The 15,934-nt window shown below is 39.8% G+C and overlaps 1 pseudogene; it reads right to left on the bottom strand.

Moving 5' to 3' along the window:
• Positions 1–12,349: 12,349 nt before the first annotated feature.
• Positions 12,350–12,999, bottom strand: LOC139912819 (gamma-crystallin M3 pseudogene; annotated as a pseudogene).
• Positions 13,000–15,934: the final 2,935 nt, after the last annotated feature.

Raw genomic sequence — 15,934 nt, 5'->3', positions numbered from 1 at the left:
AGTTACAGCATTGCAGGTTGAGTATTATATAGTAATGCAAGACGCTCCACATTATGATATACCATGTTAATGAGTGAATGACACAGTTTTCTATATTTTATGAGCTGAAAATGTTATTATATACCTATGATACAGGTACAGTAGCTGTCCTGCTTCAAGAAGTATTCCTCCACCCTGCCAAGTAGCCTATATGATAAGTGTTGTAGGGCAGCTGGTGACCAAGAGCAATATGGTACAAAGATGCTGATGGTACCGACGAGGCTTTCCACCAGTTTTTAATAAGGAGTTTCTGCCCCAGCGTGATCACAGTCTGAATCTACTCTGCAAGGGGCAGAGCCAAATCCATTAAAGCTGGGGGGTTTCCCAAAATATACAGGGTAGGGGAGAGAGGCACGTCTAGACCAATAACACTTTCAACACTAGCATGGATAGCCAACCAAAATACCTGAGCTTTTAGGCAACTCCAGAGAGCACATGTACTAGAGTGCCTTTTTCATAATGGCACTTGTTGCATCTAGAGCTACCAACCAACTCAACCTTATATAGCCTGGATGGTGTCCAGCTCAATTTATTGTTTTAAATTGGATTAGTCTTGGATAATTGGAAAAAGAAAAATCCCATTCCTAGACATTTTGCCCCATTTTGCCATCAAATCTTTGCACCTAATATGCACAATCAGTTAATAAAATACTTTATTTATAATGAAAATTGACCCATGCAACTCAGGCAGATTTAATTTTCACACATCCACACACTTTTTTTATTACACTGATTTACAATAATCTTTACATTTCAACTGCAGGATTATCAATACATTTTGTTGTTCTGTATACCCAACCTATTATCTTGTCACTCAGTAGTCATGATGTTATCCAAGACTGTAAACAAAGAACTTGTAACATCTCTGCACTCCATACCCTTTGTTTTCTCAGTAGTGTTGCTAAAACATTAGAGGAGTTGTCTGCGACCATGACTATGTTAGAAAAGCTCTTACACTTGTTTGCCAAGACAGTCACAGATGGCAAGCATGTAACAGCGCTACAGTTTAGATTGGAACAATAAGCACTAAATTGCCACTTCTGGAAAATCATGAATGCTTTTATGTTCTGCGTCCAATAGTCATTTTCAACTCTGGGTTTTTGGTCACAGCAAGGAAATGTCACACTACTTCCTCCAGTCACAGTTGAGTGTGTGGATGGTTTGTGTTTCGTGCCACCTGCCTTGCCAATATGAGGTGTCTCACGTTTTGTGGTAACTTCAGAGCAAAGGCATGAACCGGTCCTGTGAGGTTTCCATACGATGATGTAGACATAAAGACGGAAAACAGGTGGCAAAAATGAGACAGCTTTCCACTTGTACTGTTGTTTCCCACTTTCTTCTCTGTGTTGACAGAACTTTGACAGATTAAGGTCCCAAACTGCATGGTTTCCATCATCTGGGTTTAGGCATCAGTTTGACAAAAGCAAACACCAGCATGTACTTTCTTCCCTGGTGATGGTTCTGTAATGGTGTTGGATGTTTTTAGCGGTATAGTTTGGTCCAGACATAGGTCAGTGGTAATCAACCCTAACAAAAATTTTGAGTACCCTTGAACTTCCCTGTGATGATGGAAAAAGCAGCAAACATGGTATTTAGGAATTAAACCCATTTTAAACCCATTCTCAATGTGCCTTGAAAGCTTGGAAACTGCAGTACACTTTTATATACAAAACCTGGTAGGCTACTGCTTGCTTAGTAACACAAAGTAAAGTAGGCCTATGTGTTTTTATTGGTAGGCTACCCAACATAACGGTAGTGGATTGTTTGTTTTATTGCTTTTGAAAAACAGCCTACTTAAAAAGCAATGGAAATATATACACAAATTCCAGGTAAGTAGCCTACTTAAGTTAACCTAGTAGCAATGGGTCAAACTTAAGCTACCAGTTAGCTACGTGTTAGCTTCAGTTTAGCTATCTGTTAGCTTCAGTTTAGCTACATGTTAGCTTCAGTTTAGCTATCTGTTAGCTTCAGTTTAGCTACATGTTAGCTTTAGTTTAGCTACCTGTTAGCTTCAGTTTAGCTACCTGTTAGCTTCAGTTTAGCTACCTGTTAGCTTCAGTTTCCTGTTAGCTACAGTTGTTTCTAATTGATTACATCCTCAAAATAACATATTCCATTATTATGATACACCTTTCATACAGGAAAAATAAAACTGTCTGGGACCTTCACACAAAAACAAGAAGCCTCCAATTAAACATTTTCAAGGAAGCTTTTCCCTTCTGTATGCACAGGACTTTATAGCTTTGACATTTCATTTTAGCGCCAGTCTTTGGAACAACTTGCTTCCCCAAGCTGAGTAGCGTTCACCATGTGGTAAATGCTATTTAATTGAACAAACAATGTTGGTTATGTTGTATACATTTACTGGATGTCTGACAAGTCTGTTTCCTCTCACATTTTAATGAATTCCATCAGCACCCACAAAGCCATTACAGGGCGTGGTATTGTATTGTGTTGCTGTTGCTGTGACTTATAAAGCTGCATTATCTGAAGCCAAGAAGTAATTATCTGCCAAGTCTTTGTCTGAAATATCATTGAGGCCTTACACACCTTGACAGTCAGATCTTGAAAATTTTAAACAAGACAAGGCACCTTGATTACAACTGTTCCTGGGCACCCTTAATTATTTCTACGTCCTAGTAAAAAGTCTGTAATTTGCAACGAAACTGACAGATCTTTTGAAGAAATGAATTCTGACCTAAGTGTTGAAAGTGGCAATTCAGGACTCTATTACTGGTTTGGGTGTGTTACTTAGTATGAATATGTTTTCCAGATAGAGAAACCTGGCACTTGTCCTTTGACTGTGATTTGAGATCTTCTTCATGCCAGTGTGAGAGTCACTTCTGCATGGTTTATCTGGCAGACATCTCTTTAAGCTTACAGCCACAGCTCCTCTGCGGCCGTTCGGTCTGAGACATTCCAAGGATGAAGGATAATGTTATACTGCCAACTTGTTGACAGACAGGATACACTCCAGCACTGCTGAATTCTGGGTAGGCTCTTATGTCTTTTTGCTGTGTTTAGCTTTCATGGGAATGTTTAATGCCACTGAGCGTGATTGATTAACTCGTATAGCAGAGGTCATGTGAAATTATCCAGGCTGTCACCTTGTGCTTCCCGTGTCGTTCATTTACATTTACGCAAATTGGTTTTGCCTGATAGTCACATAGGATGAACAACACTTCCATATATTCTGTACTTCCAACTGTGACTCTGGGGATACACTTAGCATGGGCCAAAATTTCAGTTAAATTCATAAATATGACCAGTGGTCTGTTACTGCCAACACTTTGGAAAAAATTAAGTTGAATTGGAGAATACAGGTGGGAGCTAAATATTTATTATGCTTTCATTTTCATCAATTCACTTGTTATATAAACCAGATTCATTGATTGCTAGACATAATAACCAGATAACCCTAAAATGCATCCAGCTGAGAGGAAATTTGGATGAAAACTGGTGGCTAGTTACCAAAATCAAAGGAGAACAAACAGTAAATGTCTCTCAACAGACAAGTAACCTTTGATGACCTCTGGTCCTATTCAGACATCAGTTAGGGCTCAGGTTATATAGAGTTATATAGAGTTATATAGGGTTATAGGATGCGTTTATCTTGAGGAAATACTTATTTATGTACATAAAACTGATAAAACTGTCCAAGTTCAAAATTAATAAAATTGGGCCTATGTGAATTATGTTTTAGGGTGGATTTTACTCTTCTACACAGCAAGGCACAAATAATTGGCTGAGAACAATGATATGCTGCAGAATAACAGTATATATTTCACTGTATATTAATTATGTACAGGTAACATGGGCAGATGTACCTGTGCAATGTCGGGCTAAATCAATTGTGCAAGTATAGGTTATGTGATAAAAAATACTTTAATCAGTGGCTAAAACGTTAGTAATTTTTATTAAAGTTACCTCAAATAACACTATTATTTTCAGGATTACATATCTACCAGAGTGTACAGAATTTATACTGTGTATTATTTTCTGTTGTAAAACCCTAATCAAAGAAAGACGGCAACTGTTGTCACTTCAATAAACAATAAATTCCTTATTGTGGAACAAAACATTATTTTGAGTTAATAGAGGGGAAAGAGAAAAGAATTTAGCCTTTACATTACTAAATTGATGGACAACCAACATGCCTCATTTAAAACAGTCATTTAGCCGTGTTTGTGAAAGTAACTCAAAAGTATTAGGACTAGGACCTGTAATTTAAAGTCATGATGCTCAGTCCCAGGCCTGCAGAGGTCCTAATCCAAATAATGTCATACTGTTGAGATACCAAAAGTATGCGCACTTTGTTTTCCTAATGTACAAAAATGGTGAGGTGCAGGGATCTAAAGCAATGGGCAGGTGTCCATTTTTATTATTTTCCATTCCTCTTGTTAAGGTGTCAGAATTTCAGTGCAGCTCAACTTAACTGCAGTTTCTGTTTGGTTTTCACTGTTCACTTTGTCTCTGGATGTGATTGACATGTAACACATCTGCTCCAGGTGCTGGTGTTTCTTAAAGTATATGCTCCCACAGAATTAGATCAGTGTGTTTCAAGTTAACAATCGGAGCGGACCTTCATGTTGTTCCTTGGCCCGGCACTGTCCAGAGAATTTGCTCGCTACACTCACTATACATTTGGGAAAAAGAAAAAAACAACAAGAGGTGAAATGGTCTGAATCGGGCAGCTAAATGATTAATGAATAAGTGATTGATGATTAATTCCAATTTTCATTCCATTTCACTGAGTAGTGATAAACTCTCTAAACTGTGAGAAGTTGTTTCAATTCAAATATGCCCAACAAATCATAGGAATCATCTGACAGTTGGACATTGAAAATCCCTGGGAGCCTTTGACAGCTCTTTATTGCTGGCTAGCTACCCAACATTTTTCTGTTTTCACTGGGGTAACTCACAACCTAGTAGTGGTTCTGTAAGAGAACATTTGAACATAAACGCAGGAACAGCCTCTCCTTAAGATAGTTGACAAATTGGGGTTGGACTGGTTAGTCAGATAAAAACATTTATAATGAGGTCAGTGGTTTCCTTGATTTGCTTTTGTTTCAATTGTCTTGGCTGCTGGAGTTAGACTCATCTTGGACTGTAGATCAAAAACTTAAATTACCACATCTACCCATTGCAAATGAGTCGTAACGCACACACACACACACACACACACATTCATATACACACACACACACACACACACACACACACAGTAATCTCAATTTAAAAAACATGGCCCAGTCCAAATGATTTGATTTTGCCAAGATGGAGTTCCATTTGAAATCAAAAGTCTAGTCGTTGCTAAGAAAGCATGACGTTGGAAACAAATCACATCAGCCCAATGATCGTCTGATGCTATAAGTCAACAGCAATATGTCAGCACTGCCTTACATTCTTGGCCTGTTTGTGTTTGTCTCAGACAAACTTTGGCAAGTTTGGGTCATCCATTTTTCTTGAACATTACAGCCCTCTAACGGGGGTTCAGTCTGACAGTTTAACAGAAAAAGACTGTGGATGGTCTCCATGCTTTCTCATGGTGCCTTATTTTACCAAGCTTATCTGCCAATATTAACAGTAATTAATGTTTATGTGAAAGGTTAGAAGTGGTCAAAAGTCAAAGGAGACAAAAAATTCAGTCCCTGCTACTGTAGTTGAGCTTTGTCACAAGTAGTTCAGTATACTTTCAGCGTGTGACTGTTGAACTCACAATTTGATGCTAAAATGTCAAAAAAGTCCAACATTAAATTAAGACTTTTGGCCCAAGTAATGGGCCAAATAACTCCCTGTTGCAGCCTGAGGGCTGGTTACGGTCGAATGTGGCCAGACTCTAAACCTTTGCAGATTGAGTGGACAGCCATCATATTATTTTAATAAACTCTGTTTTCAAGCTGTTTCTTACGTTTTCTCTGGAGCACTTGACTCTTCGATTCTTATTTGACATCACGAGAGAACACATCTTGGAGTCGAGATGTGAATATATTGATACGGTCTGTGTTTTGTACATGAACCAGGGCTGCTGAACTCGTTAGGATTGGGTTTCTGTCACATTTCATACTGAGAGGCGTTTGAACCCAAGAGACACCTACTGTAAATTAGCACGATTCTTTACTCTGACCACATTCGTGGTCTCTGGAGTTGAAATGCAAATACTGACACTGTAACATTTTTCATAGAATGTTATTATATTGTTACTTCAAATTAATAATGTTCTTGACTGTTCACTGTAATGTGTTGTCAAACTTGAGGTATGAAATTCCCCGAGAACGTAGTCCCCATTGGTTTGGGCTTGGCATCATGTCTCATTGCGGCAGCAGATAAAAATAGGATACAGAAAAGGAAGATAGCATATAGATTAAAAAAGAGCAAATGGGCAATATTAAACATTGAATGGGTAAACAACGCAACTGACAATCACAAGACTAGAACCTGTTAAGTAGAAATGAATGATTTGAAACATGTATAAATAGATTTAGGTGGCACAAGTACAGGAATGTGTCCAAAAATATACACCGACTCAAATGCAGAGAAGGTGTTCAGATTAGAAACTGTGCAAGCTGTTGTAAAGATTAATCCAGATTTCAGGAATGCAAAAGGAATGCAGAACAGGCAGCCTGCCTCAGCCTCACCCTCCTGTTTGGCTGATGCTGATGGGGCCGTTGTGTGCAGGAAGCATTGTACAGTTGGAAGGCAGTCGGCACGAAACAGGTGCTTAAAGCGCTCCTGCTGCACCGTGGGTGGGTGAGCCAGAGCTGAAGGTGCTACATAGCTACAGCAGCTCACCACACAGCGGGTAGGAGGTGTTTTTGTGTCCAGGATGGAGTTCAGTTTAGTCCTCATCCAGTGGCGATTCTAGGACTTTTGAATGGGAGGGGGGGCACCACTAACGAGTACACGCGTAAAACCAACGAGTGTTAAAAATTAACTGTAATGCAATGTAGTTTGATTGTTTTTAATCAATTGTGTACCCAGTGTTTACCCAAGATTCAGTTTGAATATGTTCAGAAAAAAATTATTACATGCAGGACAAAGTTTCTATTACTGGAAGGACGCATTTGACTGTCTTGTATCCAATGATTATTTAGGTGAAAGATTGACTGGAATGACTGGACTGGGAAACATAACATCAACACCTGTCACTCTTTAGCACTTCTTTCTGTCAAAAAGGCACTTTGGTCACTTAAAACAACACAATCTTACATTTCAGGCAGTTTCAGTCAGTCATTCAGAATTAAACAGCCAATGACGTACAAGAAAATTTGTGGTGGCACCAAGTGTGACCGATCAGATTTGAAGGGTAGCCAGTGCCACCCTGGGCCCCCCTTTAGCTCCGCCCCTGTCCTCATCCTCCCCTCTGCTGCTGCCTCCAGACTCAGACAGAAGCAGCCTTTTTAACCAGTTTGTTGAACCTGTCTGCATGCCTTGTGTTGATGCTTCAACAATCACATTTTAAATTCTGCTAAAATTATTAGTGTAAGGAGCAATAATTCAATGATCATGGATGTTAAAGGGTATGTTGTCGTTTATGCACTTCAGTTTCAGTTGATTCCACATTTGTTAGATTTTCACATTTCTTGAGTTGGCTTGCACATTCTTTTGAACTAAAAATGTTCTGCAGACATGCGATAGACAGACACATTAAGAGTGAGCAAGCATTTCTAATTTCCTCGAAGGGCCTGTTTCCCTCAGAGAATAAAAACTGGGGTTTCTGCCCGCAGGCGTTTTGGACACCTTTGAAACCAGGTTATCCTGGAATCCTTCAGCTCCAAAAATGTGTCATGGGAAAATGAAAGGAATTTTTATGTACGCTGCCACAGTTTTATTATTGAAAGCCATCGGCAACATATCAGAAATAAACTTTTATTCCAGCACTTGCCCCTCAGTAAGGAGATGCAATATCTTCTCCTCTCCAGCAATAAATCAGACTTTTCAAACTTTGATTGCGTTGTAAATGTCCATCGGCTCGATACAGTTTTCTTACAGTTCCCTCGGAAACATACTGTAGCTGAGACACTCACACTGATAGTCTTGCATGCCTCTCATGAAGGTAGATGGTTTCTGTGTATGCCTTATGTTGATGTTAAAGAGCTGCATGACAGCACTTACTTTGTTTCAATCAGAAACTGAATTGTTTGTTGATATAATCTGGTTTCTGATCTGCTTAGTTTTATTGGGGAGGCGATCACTGTTGAGCCTTCTGGAGCTGTTGTGGGTTTAATTCAATGAAACATCTGTGATGGGACGAGCCCATTTGATAACCTCAATGATATACCTGCACTCACACACTCAACCCTGTAACATTTAGATTAGGTGGCTGGTGAAAGTAGATTTATGAAGGCATAGCCTGATGTCCTCTATAGTCACCATTTTTGGGTATGGGTATTTTTAGGGTTATTTTATGATTCTTTTGACATCTGAGTTTGGGCCTATGAATGCTCACCTTGGATTATGGCACAAAGGATTGCAACATCAAATCCTACATGTTGGTAAATGTTTCAAAATGCTTCTTTGCAGTGGCAGTTTTCCTGCCAAAACGTACACTGTTCTTATCTAGGTAATAATCAGTTAATCTTTCAAATCCTTTTTGGTAAAAATGACTTTTAAGAATGTCTTTTATTCTTCCACTCTTCATCTTCCACTGTATCAACATAGTAATAAGTCAAAAAGCCACGGTATGTGAACCTATTCTTACTATGATTTCATTATTCCCTCTCTTTTCACTTGTTGTGTCTGTGAAACTCAGTCAAGTCCTGGGTAGGTGGTTGGCCTTGTGATGATGATCTGTGTGTAGAAGGAGCCCTTCATGAAAATCACCTTTTCACACTAAAGATCACCTTTTTATGTGTTAATCTGAATTTTTAACCTGAGCTCTTGACGCCGCTCCTCCAATCCAATCAAGACAACTATGTTAAATATATAAACATTTGCCAACACGTAGGACTTGATGTTGCAATCCTTTGTGCCATATATACTATATATATATACACACTCACACACACACACACACACACACACAGGCACACACACACACACACACATAAGAAATAGTACTCTTACAGAACCTACCAGACATAGGATCCTGAACCTGGAGAACTCAGAGTTGCCAAGCCTCATCAAACCTTTCACCTCGGTGCCAGCAGTTTGATCTAACATGTCTGGATACAAAGGGTCCATTAGATACGTACCATGCCATTGTTACGCAGAAAGCATTTTTGTGTTATTTTCCTGGCCAGGTCTGTGGAAAAAGTCTGTGCTAGGCTCTGGCTACTTTGTTTCTGTAACACAGTTTGTCCTGCCTGTCAAAACTCTTGACAAGACAATCATTCTACCTTGATAATTTATGAACCAGTGACACCAAATTTTGGCTGCTTGTTTCCTCGCTTATATTGTGTTTTTGAATGTGTTTTGACAGAAGATGCGTTTGCATTTTCATTTGCCATCACCTGGTTCACATCTCTGGCCAGGTTTAAGTTTGCCTTACAGTATGATTAACAGAAGCTTTGAAGTGGAGCCCCCCTGTGGCTGACATGAAGTACAGCAACTTGGATTGCCCATTCATATTTCACTAACTTGTACTTTGCAGTCGTTTGACAAGATACCAAAAAATTTGTCAGGCAAGTTCTGTATTCGACTACAAGAGAAATTTGCACTCCTCACAACAAGGACACACTAACTCAAGGAGCTGTGCATTTTTTGTGAATATGTGACATTGTAATGGATTTCCTATGATCACGATTGACAAAATTGTGCTGTTTATGCCAACCGACTTCTGTTTCTCCTTTGCTCCATGTACAGCTAATAGCACCAACAGGCAGTGCTTTGAGGTTGGGCTCTGACCATGCGCCATGTGCAGTCAGCTATCAGCCAACAAGCCTTCCCCCTGTATCAAGCTGCCACTGCCTCTCGAAGCGCAGCGGTCCTGACAGATCAGGCTGCAGGGGCTGAGGGCACTGATTAGGCCAGACGAAAAACAGCCGTCCTGCACCAAGGATAACAGCCTGCGTAAGAGAGAAGGCATGGCAGGAGCCGTGGGGCAAGCCAAAAGAATTATGTCAATGACCCAGACAAAGTGGGCCATGCTAGTACAGGGAGCTTTTGGGGGGGGGAGAGGTGAGGTCCTTTCAGGTGTTGGTGAAACACTTGAGACACTATTTCCTCCGCCGCCACAGTGCAACACTTTCAGTATGATTCATGGATGTATGGAGAATTATTCATGGGGTGATAACATTGTACTATGATTGGTCTGGGTAAAACCTTCACACACATCCAGCCCTGGCCTATGTATGAATTCTATGCTTTTGATTATGGCTGAGAATCACAAAAACTTTGAAACTTTGACAACTTATGAGGTTCACATAATCGCCCTGCTCATAAACTTTCACTGTTCAGTTCATTGCTGTATCTTGCCTGTGTGCAAGTTTTATGTTTGTCATAATGCTACTTTCTTGGCCAGGTTGCTGTTGAGATAGAGAAGTTAAACTCAACATAACTTGGGTGAAGTTTAATTCAATTAAATTCAGTTTGTGTGGTATTAATGGGCGGCACAGTGAATCAGAGGTTAGGACCTGGGACCTGACAGTCCAAAGACATGTAAGTCAGGTGGATTGGAGACTCTAAAAAGTGTGAATATGACTGTATGTTTGCCCTGTGATGGACTGGCAACCTGTCTTCTTCCCAATGTATGCTGGGATAGGATCCAGCCCCCGTGACCCTGAATAAGGAATAAGTGGGTATGAGTGAATTACTGTTTTTGAGTGCTTTATGGTGTAAAAGGTATCAAAAACAGTGCATTTATATTGCAAGAAATCAAAGTTCATTGTTTGTGCACTGACTTTATTGTAGGCAATGTGCCCTTTTTATCATCTGTACCATGCTAATCTTTAGGTGTGGCAAAAGATCTTGGAAGAAATCATCTACTCTTACACGAATTTCATTATCTTATCTTCACTCATCTACGCTCTCTTTTTATTAGGGATTCTTGGTTCCTTTCTGAAACACGTTTAATTAAATAGCCTTTGGCGACACATAATCACAGTTCCTTGTTGTCCAGTTGGATAGTCCTCCAATTGCATTCCTGTATAACACAGAGTCTCATAAAAGTTCTTAGAGGCATTTAAGGTTTACTTCAGAAAAGCCCAGAAAATATTTTATTTTATCCATAATACGCCTGTCAGACAGTATTTGTTGAAAGAGGCATTGCCAAGAAGTGAGTCAGTTGTGTTCCACCAGCGACTCTGAGACGGCTATTAAGTGATTTACCGACCCCTGGGTAGGGACTTCATTGACATAAAATCCCTATCTTCCTATTTCAAAATATGGCACTCTCCTGACAACATAAATATCACTCGGGTTTCCCAGGGAAGTGTCATCTCACGACATGTAGGCGGTGCAAAGTTTTAATATTACCAGAAGCAACATGCACACTGGCACCTATTAATTTGAATAGAATATTGATTAACTAAGGTTTTTGAACAAGCAGGATTTAAAAAACAATTCCTTCTCATCACATGGGTCAAATTATATGGCAGCTCTTTTGGTCTTTTGTGATCATTGTTCACTTACAATTCATGACTGTGTTTTTACAATGAGTGTAAACAATATATTTCTTAAAACTGTATCTTGTTTAATGGTGTAAGGACTCTTTCAAACTTTGTGAGGTAATCAAGTACAAGGATGTTTCTCTAGAATATCTCCAGAATTGTTCTTGTACAAGAATTTGCTGTGTATGATTCACAGCATGAGGAGATTCTTGGCACTTTTCTCAACCAGTTGACCACTTATCAGGTGTATTTCAATTAAAGTATGATGACTTATGATGATGAATTATGTTTTTTTGAATGGCTTTTCTTAATGGGTTTTTTTGTTATTGCTTGGTATGGTTAACTTTTTTTTTTCTCTTTCTGTACAGAGCAAAAAGTGAAGTACTGTCTTTTTGTTTTGTAAATGAACAATAACCAATATAGACCTAACCATACATACTATACAGTAGTGATATAGTGGTAAAGTGGGCAGACAAAAAGCTGGGTAAATTGATGTTTGCCATGCAGTGCCATGCTGCCATGCAGTCTTGCAGAGTCTAGTCTTGCTGAGGTGTATGAAGCATCTGTACTTATGTTAATGTAGTGCTGCAGTTCATATCGGTACTGTAAATTAAGGTGAAGTGTATGGCAAAGTTGCTAGTAGCACTGGCTGAATATATGTAAACCATGGCCACAGAAGAAACACACTGAAAGGTTTATATGACATTAACAGTACTTTATTTGCATGACTTCATCTGCTCATATGAGTAAAGAAGGTTGATCTAGTAGCAGGAATCCATGATGCGCCTCATGCTCATGAACTTCATGCCGCTGCCGCCCATATTCATGAAGTTTCTGTACTCTCCGGGACGGAAGTACATCATCCTGCCTCTGTAGTGGGGCTGCTCGTACATCAGCCAGTGGCCGTCCATCACGTTGCAGGACATGCAGTTGGACATGCGGTAACGGTCCATGATGTTGTCGCAGTCGTCCATCATGTCGTACATCTGGCCACCGAAGTTCTCCCTCTCGTAGATCCTCATCCTGTAGTTTCCTCTGTACATGGGGATCATGCGGCAGGACCTGATGCAGTCTCTCATGCCCATCATGCTCATGTAGTCGGCGTACTCGCCCCTCCTCATGAAGTACTGGTTGCCCATGTAGTTGGTGCGGTCGTACACCATGAAGCAGCCGCTCTCCACCCTGCAGGAGTGGCACCTGCTCAGGTAGGAGGACATGTCGGCGCAGTCGTTCATGCACTCATAGGAGCGGCCCTGGAAGTTCCTGTCCTCGTAGAAGACAATCCTGCTCATCATGTTCATGCCGGTGGAAGTCATTTTGACTGTGTGTTTGGTCACTGCTGCTGCTGCTGCTGCTGCTGCTGTTGCTGCTGGTGGTGAACTGACTTCCTACCTGTTTGAAGCCTTCCTTTTATACCTGGCACCCAGAGGCCCTGTTGCCCGAACCTGCTGACCCAGCAACATTCCATAGAAGCCCATAGAGCACTGAGGCTTGTTAACGTTTCCCTCAAAAACCTTGGAAAGGCGGTTTCTCTTAGAACGTCACACAAAGCCTGAAAAGGCTGAAAGGGTTAATAATGAATAGTAGCACCAAAGAGTCTGTGTACTGTACCTGACATAATAGCTGTAGCACCCCAATTGCTTCGTACAGCTAGGCATGCGCACTTGCCGTCAGTAGCCTTGATGGGATTATCATTAGTCATGTCCTGTAAGGTTTCATGTCAGTCTTACTCAGATTCTACTGTCCAGGTTAAATCTGTTATTTCATAAGCAACTATTTGGTTGGTGAACTTCTATTAATTAATCAGCTTCACAACTCACCATTTACCAGTCGCATATTCAGCATTCATGTTTGTAATTTTCATGTCATTCATTAAGTCATGTACATGATTTGTTATTTTGAGCCATGTGTGAACCATAGAATGGCAAATTGGAATCTAATTTTCAAATGCCTATGAAGACTTATCCATATGAAATCAACAAAACCATGATCATAGAAGTGTATGGTATATGAAACGCCATGGATACTTTCTCTTCACTTCACTAGTCTTTTATAAAAAAAAAAAAAGCAAAACTCCAAATTCAAGAGTTTATAAAACTGAAAACTCCAAACACGCATGACTTTATTTAAGATGATAAAATAAAATGGAGATGGTCCATGAGATGGTCAAATTAGCATCAGACTTAAACTGCTCATGTGCTGTTTATCATGGCTGTGTAACGCAGGGAATATCAAGTTCAGTATGATTAACTAAGACTGAAACTAGGCCACAAAAACATTTTAGCAAACTGAAATAAAGCTAACAACCTAACTTGAAAAAAGCTGAAATTTAACTGGAACCAAAATCAATAAAATAAAAATTAATCTGAGTCCGTTTGATTTTGTTTTTTGTCCATAGAGCTAAGAGTAAAGAGAAGAGTCCTCTAGGGCCCAGACCACTGATGTACAACTGCCAACGAAGTACATTTCTTTCAGTATAAACACAAAACAGGTACTGCCAACACACACCATACAGGTGTAATTATTGAAAAAACTAAAACTTTAAACTGAATAACTGAACTAAAACTTAGCATTTAGGATGAAAACTAAACCAAAACTTGAACTGAAAATTAACTGAAATGGAAAATGAATGAAAGAATAAAATAAAAATAAAGACTTGTATTTTATTTTTCATTATATTAACCAAGATTAGAATGAATGGTATGCTTCAAAATGAACCAAAGTGGCTTTGTCTCAATTTCCAAATATTATATGAATTGCAAGTCCCATATTGTAGAGATACTGTACAAATCCCATTGTATCTCTACAACAGACGGTGCTTTGAGTTTGACTGTCTGCTTTCAATGAGAATCCTTTGAGCATGTTGTTTTATTCCTAAATTATTTCCGAAAGTTTCCTTGCTTAAGCAATAAGCTACGCTGAGTCAGTTGTTGTGTTTGTTTGGTCCCATATTCTGTCATTATAAGAAATGATCATAATGACAATAGAAGTAATGGGGACAACTTGCTTCTTACTGCTACCCCTCTGTGTGTTCAAGAGTTATAAAAATAGCCAGACAGAGTTAAGGCTCAGCAGTCCTGCAGGCCACCCAGCACTCGTCCAGCGATAAGATAAAGAGAACAGGAGCAGCAATCAGTGTAGAGGCGGGCTGGCACACCGAAGGCTTTACTACAAGTACAGGCAATTATGCTCATGCTGTGTACCTACTGATATTAGTTGACTGGAAAGCTGGTGTTCATTAATGTTGAATTCCTGTTACCCTCTCAACTTGCTCCTGATAGGCCGAGGGTGATCTCAAAAAAGGAAAATTGCCAGTTGTCAAAAATCACAGACTGAAATAGCATCCAGCTGGAAACAGACAGATTTTACAGTGATGACAAGAATAATCACATCTTCAATGAAAACCGTCCATCTGCATTCCTGGATATGATTTTGGAAATGACTTAAGTTTGCGTGATGCCACTGCAGTATATTTAGCAATGTTCCTGTCTCATGACATCTCTTCTGTCTCATCTACCTCGTTCCCATTAATTTGTTTTTAGAGCCATTTGCATTCTCTTGTGTGCTGCTTAAAGCTGCTTGATGTTGGTTTGTTGTAAAGTAACTTATTTGCCAGCATTCGTTTGGATTTACGCTGGCTAGGGTGGGCTTTTTTTCGCCCCTCATTGTAATTTGTCATTTACCACAACAAGAGACATCGTAAAGTAAGCGGATATCCAAAGATATTTTATTCACATTTTGAAATAAGAGCAGTTGCAAAGGATGTGGCAGTCCAGATCTATGGAGCCTGCCAGATCTTGAATCACGCCCACCTTGGGTAGTATAAAGGTTTGGTCTCTTGTTGAGAAAGAGCTGAAGGCGGAAACAAGAAATGAGTTCTGATGCAACCTCAACCAAAAGATACAGTGGATTTACTCAAACCTGAAAATTAACACTACCTTTGAGTGCTGTGAAGCGGTAGAGTCTCTGCTGAAACACGACCCAAACACATCCCCATTAATATGAGAGGGGCCCCAAGGTCAGCGATGCTTTTTAAATAAGAAGCTTCTGCTGAGATCCCTGCGCTTGCTGAGACTCCTGAGAGAGTCTGACCCTGCTGTAGTAAATTACATTTTAATAAAAGGATTGAAATATATTGAGACAATTGCTTTTTTTTCTTTTGGCAAGAACAAAAGGATTGGAGGTCTCAAATGCTTGAAGCAGAAGTGGGAAAAAATGTAAGTTTGCAGATATTAGTGAGCTTTTTAGTTTATGTTGGTAAGTCACCTGCCTCCAGCAATTTAAACAGTAACTATGCCAACACCACACCAACTGTGGCAATGGACCTGGTGAACTTCAGGGCAGAT

Source organism: Centroberyx gerrardi, chromosome 6, assembly GCF_048128805.1.
Source record: "Centroberyx gerrardi isolate f3 chromosome 6, fCenGer3.hap1.cur.20231027, whole genome shotgun sequence".
Classification (NCBI taxonomy): Eukaryota; Metazoa; Chordata; class Actinopteri; order Beryciformes; family Berycidae; genus Centroberyx; species Centroberyx gerrardi.
This window is presented reverse-complemented; position numbering and strand designations above follow the sequence as displayed.